Below are 12,710 nucleotides of genomic sequence, written 5' to 3'. Positions count from 1 at the left end.
TAGTTACGTGATCTACCCACCTTATCTTCAGCATTCTTCTGCAGCACCACATTTCGAAAGCTTCTATTCTCTTCTTGTCCATACCAGTTATTGTCCATGTTTCACTTCCATACATGGCTACACCCCATACAAATACTTTCAGAAACGACTTCCTGACACTTAAATCTATACTCGGTGTTAAAAAACTTCTCTTCTTCAGAAACGATTTCCTTGCCATTGCCAGTCTACATTTTATATCCTCTCTACTTCGACCATCATCAGTTATTTTACTCCCTAAATAGCAAAACTCCTTTACTACTTTAAGTGTCTCATTTCCTATTCTAATTCCCTCAGCATCACCCGATTTAATTTGACTACATTCCATTATCCTCGTTTTGCTTTTATTGATGTTCATCTTATATCCTACTTTCAAGACACTGTCCATTCCGTTCAACTGCTCTTCCAAGTCCTTTGCTGCCCTGACAGAATTACGATGTCATCGGCGAACCTCAAAGTTTTTACTTCTTCTCCATGAATTTTAATACCTACTCCGAATTTTTCTTTTGTTTCCTTTACTGCTTGCTCAATATACAGATTGAATAACATCGGGAAGAGGCTACAACCCTGTCTCACTCCTTTCCCAACCACTGCTTCCCTTTCATGCCCCTCGACTCTTATAACTGCCATCTGGTTTCTGTACAAATTGTAAATAGCCTTTCGCTCCCTGTATTTCACCCCTGCCACCTTTAGAATGTGAAAGAGAGTATTCCAGTCAACATTGTCAAAAACTTTCTCTAAGTCTACAAATCCTAGAAACGTAGGTTTGCTTTTTCTTAATCTTCTAACCGGAATATGGTTGCAATAATTTCACGTCTATTGTTTGAAACTGATCAATAATATTTTATTCAAAATAATTTCCTTTGCAATTTACACATTTCTTCCACGCCAAAGAACCAGTTCTTCTTTTGAAGCGAACCAGTCAGCGAGCCATTTTCGTACATTTTCATACGAAATGAAGTGTTCAGCGAAAGTATGTCCTAGTGATGCAAAAAAATGATAATCGGACTGATCCCAGTGTGGAGAATGAGTCGCATGCCCTAGTATTTCGCATCTGAGCGCCTCGATCGTTTGCCTGACCCGTTTTGCTGTGTGTGATGGGGCGTTATCTTGGAGCAATGTGACTTCCTGTTGCCTTTTTCCATATTCTGGTCGTTTTTCACGTAATGCTCGATTTAAATCGATCATTTGCTGTTGATAGCGACCAGTGTTAATGGTTTCACCGGATTTTAGCAGCTCATAACAGATGACTCTCTTCTGATTCCACCAAACACAGAGCATTGTCTTCTTTCCAAAGCGGTTTGATCTTGCACTGGATTTCGATGGTTTGTCTGGATTCACCAGTGATATACGACGCTTACGATTCTCAAAATATATCCATTTTTCATCACCTGTCACTATTCGATGGAAAAACTATTTTATTTCGTATTTGGGGAGCAGAATTTCATAAGTGGGCTTTCGATTTGCTTGCTATCTTTCATTCAGTTCTTGCGGAACCCATTTTCCCACTTTCTGCACCTTTCCCATAGCTTCCAACCGAACAGAAACGGCTTTCTGCGTCACACTGAATTATTCCGCGAGTTCCTGTTGAGTTTAAGCGTCGTGTTCATCCGATAAGGCCTACAATTCGTTGTCTTCGAACTTTTTCGGCAGTTTCCGCGCTTGTCGTTTCTCACTTTTGAATTTTTTGAACCATTCGAAAAACTATGTTTTCCCAAGAGCATGTTCGCCGAAAGCTTGGCCAAGCATTCGATGCGATTCTGCAGCAGTTTTCTTCAAATGATAACATCCGCAAATCGTAGTTCGTAGGCACAAAACTTGACAAGTTTACGGGTTTGAAACAAATATCGATCTATGGAACTTCATTCGTCTTCAGACGCTACAGGAAGCAGATGGTGCTGTAGACGCGGTCTCATGGGCCCTACCTTGACGGCTAGCACCATCTGTAGGGAAATTCCGGTTTCGTACTTCTACACCAAGTATGTTTGATACCAGCATACTTCTCTTGGCCCGGAATGCTCTCTTTGCTTGTGCTAGTCTGCTTTTCGTTCATCATGGGTTGTTTTGTTTCCACGATGGTAGAGTTCCTTATCTCCGTCTACTTCGTGACCACCAATTCTCATGTTAAGTTTGTCGCTACTCCCTTTTCTGCTACTTTTCATTTCTTTCGTCTTTCTTCGATTTACTCTCAACCCATGTTCTGTACTCATTACACTGTTCATTCCATTTAACAATCCTGTAATTGTTCGTCCTTTTAACTGAGGATAGAAATGTCATCAACGAATCATCATTGATATTCTTTTTCCCTTAATTTCAATCCCACTCTTGCACCGTTCTTTTCTTCCAATCATTGCTTCTTCGATGTATACGTTGAACAGTATAGGCCAAAAACTGTAACTCTGTCTTACACCCTTCTTATTGTTCCTTCTTGGTTCTTGTACATACGGTACATCGCCCGTCTTTTACTTTGGATTACTCCTGTTTTTCTCAGAAATTTGACATCTTGCACCATCTGATACTGCCGAATGGTTTTTCTAGATCGATTAATCCTATGAACGTTTTTTTTCAGTCCATTTCCGTTATCAAGCATAAAGGTAGAACTGTCTCTCCGGTACCTTTATCTTTTCTAAAGCCAAACTAATTTTCATCTAATAGATCCTGAATTTCCTTTTCCATTCTTCCGTATTTCCTCAGCAGCTTCGATGCATGAGATGCTAAGCTGATTCTGCGACAGTTATCGCACTTATCTATCTTTGCTATCTTCGGTATTTTATGGATGATATTTTTGAAAGTCTGATGTTACATCACCAATCTCACACATTCCTCACACCAATGAGAATAGTCATTTTGTTTTCACTTCCCACAATGATTTTAGAAATTCGATGGAATATTATTTATCCCTTCTGCCTTATTCGATTTTAAGTCTTCCAGAGGTCTTTTAAATTCTTATTCTAATACTGGATCCCCTATTTCTTCTATATTGACTCCTGTTTCTTGTTCTATATCGTCACCAGGCCTTCAATGTTCTCTTTCCACAGAGGAATTATCATTTCACGTTTAGCGTACGAACCCGTGGTTTTCATTTTACCAAAGGTTGTTTTGTATTTTCTATACGCTTAGTTACACCTCCTGATGATTATTTTCGACTTCTTCACATTTTTCTTGTAGTCATTTCGCCTTGGCTACGCCTTCTTCTGTACGATTCTCTTAAACTTTAGTCTACTCTTCATCATTATTAAATTTAATCTGAATCTGTATCTCCCCCTGGGTACCTCTTAAAATAAAATACCTGATTTCAGATTCTCTGTCTGACAGTGCACAGTACCAATATGTTCCAAAAACGTTTTGGATATCCCTTGGCATAGCGACCGCTTGGATACCTGTCGTAAGAACGGGCATACTTAAGCTATCCTTCAGTACAGGGTCAAAATTTAAACATTACAGACTTCCTCCACCTCAGGCAAATTGAGCAAATCGATTGATTCTTTTACGTTAGATGTACTCTAGGTTCTATCTTAAGCGGCTTTGTCCATGAGTGGTTCCAGAGGAAACATCGAAAACCCATTATTTTTGGGTTAGAAAAGTACCAAGTGTGGGGCTGTTCACTACTGTAATTTTTATACATGACATATCGTGAGAATTTATGCGATATGCTTTTCAGATAATGTTCTTGTGGAACCATGAAGCTTTTACTACATCATTACCTATTACCAGGATCAAGAGGTTGAAAGTTACCGTAATTATGCACGCAAAATATGCGCTTAATATCCAGTCTGAGGCGTAAATGTAATGAACAAATGTCAAGGATTCTGGAGTAATCTCAATGGTTCTGAGGTCACCAAACTATGTCTCTAGACAGAATTTTTTGCCAATAAAGTTTTATAATGTGTCTTCTCTGTATAATGGGCACTTCACGGCTGTAAAAAATATGCCGAAATGGTCGTGAAGTGACCAAAAATGGGCAAAAAAGAGTCTTTGCATGCCTGAAAAGAATTTAAAATGTCTGTCAAAAATTGTGTAAAATTGGAACGAGTGTAAATTCAGAGAAATATTTCTAATAACATTTTTTACTCTCTTAAGATTCAAATCATAAACCGGACGCTTTCGATGGACTGCAATTGTCCAACAAAGTATCCAGAAAAAATATGTAGCAAGCCATTTTGTTTTAACCTTATTTTATGTGTACTTATTTGTTGCGGCCCGAAAAAGTTAGGCACGAGAATTGCGAATTTTTAAAAGTTACATTCCAATGCGAAGCCAGGCGATAGAGGCCAGCCGGTTCGATGTGCTAATCGATTAAACCATTGGACGGTATTGCTGAGATTAAGACAAAACACTTCGGGCAGACGGAATTTGGCAATACCGATCAGCGGCTGAACGCATGAAACAGCTAACACAGTATGACCTAAAGTGTAGCTCGGATTTTGCGTGTTACCGAGAAAGTCAGACATTGCAAATCTAACTGGTTCTAGCAAACCGTGTTCAACTATGAAAAGTTGACGACAAATCAGCGAAGCAAACTTACTCATCCCCCTCCACTAGGACTACGTCAGAAGCGTAGCAATAAGAGGATAAATAATCGAACTTAGGGGCTAAAAGCACACAGTCGTGCTGCATTTGGTCTCTGGGCTACGCAAAGGTTACCGAAAACAAAATAGCTCACGAGTTTTTCGCTAGACGCTTAGCACATCGAAGCGTAATGGGTAAGTGGAAGATTTTCAGGCGGAATTCGCAAAGTCACTGCTCATACTTATGTACCACCCGTGAATGTGGAGACCAATAAGGTATTACTGCAAGTAGAGTTTGCATTGAGAATCAAAGTGATTTAATTGCAGCTCTTAGAATTGCGACGCAGCTGGAGGAAATAGATTTTGCCTCAAAGGAACCCGTAGATCACCGTGCATTCGTTTCTGAGGTGAGATGCTGTAGGAGTGGGCATAATGTCCACACGGTGAAGCAACAGAGTGTTAATGTGTTAAACTCAAATGGGAATGCTTTGACCCTCGGAAAGCATTCCCAATTCGTCGTAACAACGTGCGCGTTAGTGCTTAGTGGGCTTAGTGAGTAGTGTGAAATAGAGGTTTCTCGTAGATACGGGAGCGCACGTGTCCGTTATGTCTGGACCTGGTGAACAGGAGGAGACTGAAGCCACCACGATGTAAGTTACTTGTGGTTGGCGTTACACACTGTTGAGTTGTTGGGTACGACAGTACTTGAGTTTACCATTGCCGAAACTAAGTTTGCAGGGCGCATGGACGTTTTGCCAGATATAGGTGAAGGATACTCGGTGACTAGATTTTCTAGTCAAACATCGTGCGAGGATTGATCTATGGTAACGCACGGTTGACCTCAGTGACTCTTTGTTTCAGTTGGTTGACACAGTTGCAAATGAAGCCATGTTACAAGGCTCAGCTGTCGTGGAGGTGATGCCAGCTACACTGCAGACGAATTCGTTAACGATTGATAAGAAGGATAAAATAGTGGCAGGTACGGGAAAGGTGGTGCGGGTTCCAAGGATTACCGGTTTGCCTTGTGGGACTTCGAACGTGGTTGAGCCACTCTCAAGTAATGAAGAGTTGGATGGATCACATTGTTTTGTGTGGAGAAGCACAGCGCACACGAATAATGGTAATGGGGAATATATGGTCCCGGTTAGTGTAGATAATTTTGGCAGAGGTGAAGTACTCTGTCAAAAGGTACAGTTATAGCCACGCTGGAAGTACTAGAGGAAGAAGACTTCGATAGGTCGAATCGGAATGGAAGCCTTCAGCAAACCTTCGACACCGCAGCGTTACGAGAGAAGCTGGTAACGGTAGCAAATGCAGACCAAAAGGCTAATACTGTGGCACAAAGATTAGTTAACAGTTAGATACTGAATCTGGAGTGGCTGCTACCTTAGTCACGGATCAGAGTACGAACTTCGTTTCAAAACTTAGGAAACAGCTGCGCCATGTGTGAGAAATTCAGAAGTCACGAACGTGACCGTTCCACTCTCAAAATAATGGTAGGATGGTGAGTGTCCATAACACTATTTCGAAAATGCTAAGTTTTTACTTGAATGCTACAAACGACGACTAGAATACCTATCTTCCATTCGTGGTTTCCGCGTACAGCTCAAAGCTTCATACGGAAACAGGAGTACCACCATTTGAGGTAGTATATGGGAGGAAGATACCGTCCCCTTTTGACGTATTAAGTTCTAAATTAGGATTGAATTGCGAATCAGTGAGAAAATTTGCGAGAAGAATAGTACGGAGACACGTACAAAAGGGAAACACGTAGGCTCTGGAACGCCAGGAACAGCCGAATAGGCACATGAGCAAACTATCATGTGTCGTATTGGGCAGTTGGTAAAGGTCACATCGAATGGAAAGACGAAGAAGTTCTTGACGGAATATAATTCTTGATCAAATATAAAGGACCATATCAGGTCGTGGGCATAAACTCACTAGTTAACAGTTTTCTACTAGAAGTCTGTCGTTCATGTCAGTCGAGTAAAACAATTTGCGGGTACGTTGCAGTAGGCAGGAACAAGGAACCTCTAGCAGTTAGACAGTGCAAAGTACAGCACATACCTTATGCTTTGAAATCACATAATTATTTATGTTGTTAGATCTTTCTGCAATTTTATGTTCGTGTTATGTTTATTCTTGATATTTGTGTTATGGGTATTGGAATTAAGCAAAACCTGGAAGGGAGGACCCACCAATATAACTTTCTTTTCACACAACCTGTTTATTTAATAACATATAAACTGTGTTTTACAGATAATCGAAGTATTTAACGATAAAATTTTCTTTCACGAAATGAACAAATTTGCAAAATTCTTTTGACCTCAAACCTTAAGTTGAATAAGCTTTTAATCTTTGGAAAAGAAATCTGAAGTCCTTCATTACAAAACGGCAAACAATATGACAATGATTACAAGACGGCCGGACCTGCAGCCCGCCCGTTATCGGGTGAAACAGCGGTGTTTACTACCGCGCTGGACACAGTCAGTCTTATTAAATGCCCTTCTGCAACACATGAAAGCTATATAAACACCACTGATGACAAGAGTGATTCAATTACTGAAAACAGATGACTGAACTTCTAATTTGGAAGCTGTATGTCGAAAGGTTGGGGTTTAAGATACCCACCTGTGCTTAAGTGTCAGACAGATTAGCAAACAATATGACAATGATAAGTTTACTCCAAAGCAACCATCCTCTTAATTTCAATCGGCAGCCAAGGTGCAACTGGGTCCTTCTGAAAATTTTATTTTGACTAAAGCCCTGGTGACAGTTGGCTGTTAATATTTTCAAAGTTAAACTGATTGTCAGTTATTAAGAACGCTCTGACGGAACGTCTTGAGACATTACTTGTGAACACTTATTACAAGAGAACTTACTCGGCGGAACCGCAAGATCCAGCTCAAATACACCAATAAAGACCCGGTCTTTCAAACACAGAAACTAACAGCTTAGTACAACAAGTGGTTCAGATTATAACTAATGACTGAGAAATGCAATTACAATCAAAGAATTTAACCGGTTAACAGCTAAATCTAACCACACGATCTCTCATTTGTTTAACGGAAACCTGTGCCTTAGTACAATTGTTCCGGCTGTATTTGCGACCAAGAGCTGATTAATTAGAACGTTAATGATAGGGTACAAACCAGAAAGGAAAGGTCATATAATAGTGGGACAAATTTTCAAACGACAGCTAGTGTCTTAATACAATACTACTGCCTATATTTATGACCAAAGAGCCAGAAAATAATAGACAGTAAAACATATCACCACGAGTATTACAGAATGTTACTCCCCTCTATCAACAACCGGTACCATGGATCCACGGTGCGTTGCAGGGGTTACTGAGAGGTGCCGATGCCTCCCAGGTAGAAGAGGGCAGCCAGGCCACGAGCGGTCGTCCGACAGGAGTGTTGCCAACCAACCGACGAAATGTCGGCCTGCTGCTTGTTGTGGACGCTGACCCCGGTGAAGTACTCCGATATCTTCGCTCTGCGCAGGCCCTCCTTGCGGAGTTCGTGGCTTCGGCCGTTCGGACCTCGTCACCACCTCTTGTTGCGACACTACCGCCAATCGCCAAACGTCGTCCTCCCTCTCGGGTCAGCTAACCCCGTATATATACATCGACAAGCAAAGACTTTCTAAGGACACAACCTACAGGTACAAACTTTTCCTCATAGATACTGGCAATGGGGCCGCACGAGGGGTAGTCGATACCACACCTGAGCGAGTGACCCCAGACAGAACAGCCTACTAATTCAATGGCGCCACAGCTCAGGTATGTTTTGCGTTGTGTTCGGGTGGATTTAATGTTTTCATGTCATTTTTCTTGTTGTAGGGTTATTGTTGATTTTTTGTTGCTGTTGTTTCTGTTTGTCGTAAGTTATTCGTTGCGGAAGGAGGGAGGGGATGATGGACGGTTTCTTTCCTCATGTGGCGACTTCGTGGGTAAGAGGGAAATGGATGCGAATAAGGACGCAGGAGGTATTGCTGATTTCGGATAATAGGGGAGCTCATATGGGGATGTCCTTAGCGGATTTGGAGTTCACTCAAGGGAGTACTGTTGCCATTCCAGACCGACCAGTACAGAGTGACACGCGAGCTTGCTAGACGAGTTTGTTTTAAGGAAAAGCGAATGAGACGAGTTGCAAGAAGGAAATCTTACATGCATGGTCTTACTTCCAGAAGGTGTGGAGACATTGGCTGTAATCGGTCTTTTCACCAGAAACTGTGCTGGCAAATTGTTATATAGAAGGTTAAACCTGAGAGATTGAGAAAAGAAGATGTGCAATGAAGTGGTATCATCATTCACTGATGTGACTGTCATGACGTTGGTACGGAATACGTTGTACTGACTGGAAGGGTCAGTAAGGGTATCACCCATTGCAGATTTTGATTTATCTTAATGCTGCTCTCAACCCTGAACGTATGCGTTCATTTGACAGATTTATCGAATCACAGTAAGGAAAAATTTCGGTGGGGCAGATGTTGTTTGTGCAAAATTTTCAAGAAAAGTGAGGGCACAAGATTATGTCGATAAGCATTTCAGCTACCAGTTGTGGCGTGTCTCTACAAGGTACTTGCATATTTTATTTCTGTAATAAGTGCAGACAGGCACAGACTACAGAACAACCGACGTATCAGTTGCCGGTCACATGGTTAGCCGGCATGGGCTGTGGGAATGTTTGACGGAAGTAAAATCTCCCCATTAAGTACTCATAGTATATACATTCGAACATGGAAACGGCGTTTTGACAGAGAGCTCATGTTAATGGTAGATAAGGGAGAAATCTACGAGGGACAGCTCACGGTTGGGCACGGCAGGGAATTTGTTTGGTTAAGAGTAATTTTAAGTAAAGAATCATCTATGAAGATTCTGGACGAGTCTTTCGAAAGAGGGGAGGCGTGCTGCGCCCCGAGAAAGACAGGCGAGAAATTGTGAATTTTTTAAAAGTTACATTCCTTTGCGTGGCTAAGCAGTAGAAGCCAGCCCGGCCGGTGTGCTAATCGAGTAAGCCACAGAATGGTAATGCTGACATTGCAACAGAACACTTAAAGTAGACAGGAGTTTGCGCACCAGTCAACGGTCGAGCGCATGGAACAAATAACACAGTGCGATCGAGACAGAGGTAATATTTTGTAACTCAATCACTTGTATGCCACCGAGAAACTCACACGTTGCAAATTCAATCAGGCCAAGAAAGCCGTGCTCGGGACAGAGCGAGCTGAGAAAAGCTGACAGGACAGGTAATAGGAAGTAAACTTACATGTCGGCCTCCAATAGGGCTACGTTAGAAGCAGAAGGGTATAAACAGTCGAGCTTAGGGGCTCAAAGCACTCAGTCATGACGCCTTTCCGTCCCCGTTTCGAACTAGAGAGAATGACGGACTTATGAGTCTCAAAGAAACCACGACTCGCCTTTAGTGAGGGGAACTGGTTGTCAACCTGCCTCTGATTAAATCACCGAGTTGTGGCACGACACGCGCCTTATCTGTGGCGTGGCGGCTGTGGGACTTGGGGATGTTTCGACGATGCAGGGAGCTGGGGTCCAGCCACCCTCCGCTTTCTGAGCGACTTCAGCCGACCGACTGCTAGCTGTCTACGATCAGACTGGAGAGGTGCGCCCTTATGGCTACTACCCACCTAAACATCTTCGGCCACTGTCCTGGTCTACCCCTGGGAACTGCTGTCCGGCATAAGGATATCTAGCACCGTTTAATGCACCCAGACGCATCACACGGGGACAACGGGTACGCTCACGGGTGTTCAACCACCACAACGGCCTGGGCAGCCCACACTCGTCTTCACTGGCGGGCCATGGGTGCCGCCTCGGCAGCCATCGCGACAGACAACAGACGTCACCGGGCGTGATCAGGAAGTCAGCGTATTCTGCAATCGGCGGCGTTTGCACGCACACAGTGCGTCCTTGAGGCGGGCCGAATTGCCGTATAAGGCTGTTTAAATACACATCTGTCAATGCTACCACTGTTTCACTGCAAGCCCCGGCGTGAATTTGTCCTCTGCCTCACTATTCCTCTCGCCCATTCTGCAGCACAGTCATCGAAGTTTATTGTCTACGTACCTCAATGCATATAAATGTGTCGAAGTACACGGTCCGGTAAAAACACCTCCCATCTATGGAGAGGCCGCAGTGTGAGCTGAGGTACGACAAAGAGGATTCGATCGATAGTGGGGTGCATGTTATTTTCAATAGGCGCAAGGCTTGGCTAAATGGGCACCGTGCTTTTATTGTGTAGGGGTGTATTCATAATGGTGGTACTCAGCTAGTACTTCGCAATCAGTTCGAACTCGGCTGACATACTTCTGTTCTTGATAGAAAAACTGTTCAAGTTTTGTTATCAGAATTTAGAGCATCACGTTCGGCACTAAAAAGAAAATCTGCTGGCCGACCTCGGACTGCGACAACGCTGGAAAATATGGCGTTTGTGGCTCTTGAGAGCGTCCGTCCAGCAATCTCGAAAGCGTTCAGCACTTAAGGGCGCAGCTGTCCTGGAATTGTCTGATATGAGTGTAAGAAGAATCCCGCACAGAGATTTCCACATGCACCCACACCAAACGACGGTTACCCAAGAACTAAGTGAAGGGGGTTTTTAAACTTGCAGAGCTTTGTGTGAGGAAATTCTTCAGAATATTCCCCCTGGCGGTGTTTCGATTTCTTCTGATGAGACCCACGACAGCTTGTCACATACTGTAAATAAACAAACTTTCTGCTACTGGCCTGCAGGAAACCCTCAAGAATATTACCAACGACCCCTTCACAGCTGCCTGTGACAGTTTGGTGTGCTGTTGCTGAATTTGGTGTGTGGGGTCCGTATTTTTTCGAGGAAGATGGCGTAACGGTAACAGTTAATTCAGATCGCTACTGTCACGTGATAGATACCTTCCTCGGGTCTAATATAATTCAGTTAGTTGGGGACCGTGAAGAGGGAGAAGACTGGTTCCAACAAGTATATGCCACAGATCACACTTCTTGGGGTTCACTAGAAATTTTGAGAGAGTTGTTTCCTGGAAGTCTTCTCTCTTCGCCAGGAGAAATTACTCGGTACCAAAGATCATCCGATTTATCACTTTCTGATATTTTTCTGTTAGGACATTGAGAGGTTCAAGGGAACAAACAACTCCTCACGATCCTGCAATCACTTAAGGACACAGTCACCCAGGAAGTGGGTGCCATTCCACCGGAAACGGCACGAAGAACTAAACAACCTCAGGAAAGGCTTTGTCAATGTGTCAGCATTGGAGGACGCCATTTATCGGTCATAATTTTTAAAACCAGCTAATACAAACTGGCATTGTATTTGTTGTTCACAAATCAAAGCATTTTCTTTGTATCTTTCTTAGCTTGTTTAACTAAATTTCGAAACCAGACGTCTTTTTTCCGGAACCTGTTTATAAATAATCCTTTATCTATTATAGATGTGGGGCACTGCGACTACTATTAGTAAAGGTTCCGAAATTAATTTCTGGAAACCTTTAAATAAATAAACTGTCAGAATTTTACTGACTTATAGAATTCGTTTTATACATACAGTACACACTGTTCCTGTCAGAGTACCGAAAGGGGAATATGTTCCTCTTTAGAAGACTCTGGTAAAAAATTGGCAACCAGCTACCTCAATCCTCATACTTCCTTCATCACCAAAAATTTTGGCATGCGAACGTATTCGACCCTTTTTTGAGCCGAAGGAGAGTAACAGAGAGACAATGAAAGCGAAGAGAGACGAGACCGTGCCAGTGGGGTAGAAAGAAAGACAAGACAGTGATTACCTCTAAGAAAAAGTGCCAGTCAAAGAGAAATAGACATGGATGAAGACAATAGCAGTAGTAGCCAATGAGGAGATACTGATGGTCAGTGAGAGACAGTAGCAGTAAATCATAAAGAAGAATGGAGAGAAAAGCAGAGGGAGTAGAAATGAGAGGAGAAAGTGGAAATGAAAAATACGTATTAGTGGGGACCAAAGCTAGTCTTGGGGGGTCTGGTCCCCTATAAGACCCAAATTTTGAACCGAAATTTTAAACATGTGAGTTTAGAGGGATGAACAAGTTGGACTCCCGTCTCCCTGAATTTTTGGGCTGACGACGTATGGTTGAGGCTGTGGTAATGGGATATACTATAATTCAATGGGAGAAAAAGCTGAC

This window comes from Schistocerca nitens, chromosome 7 (genome assembly GCF_023898315.1).
Source record: "Schistocerca nitens isolate TAMUIC-IGC-003100 chromosome 7, iqSchNite1.1, whole genome shotgun sequence".
NCBI lineage: Eukaryota > Metazoa > Arthropoda > Insecta > Orthoptera > Acrididae > Schistocerca > Schistocerca nitens.
Note: the sequence above shows the minus strand (reverse complement) of the source record.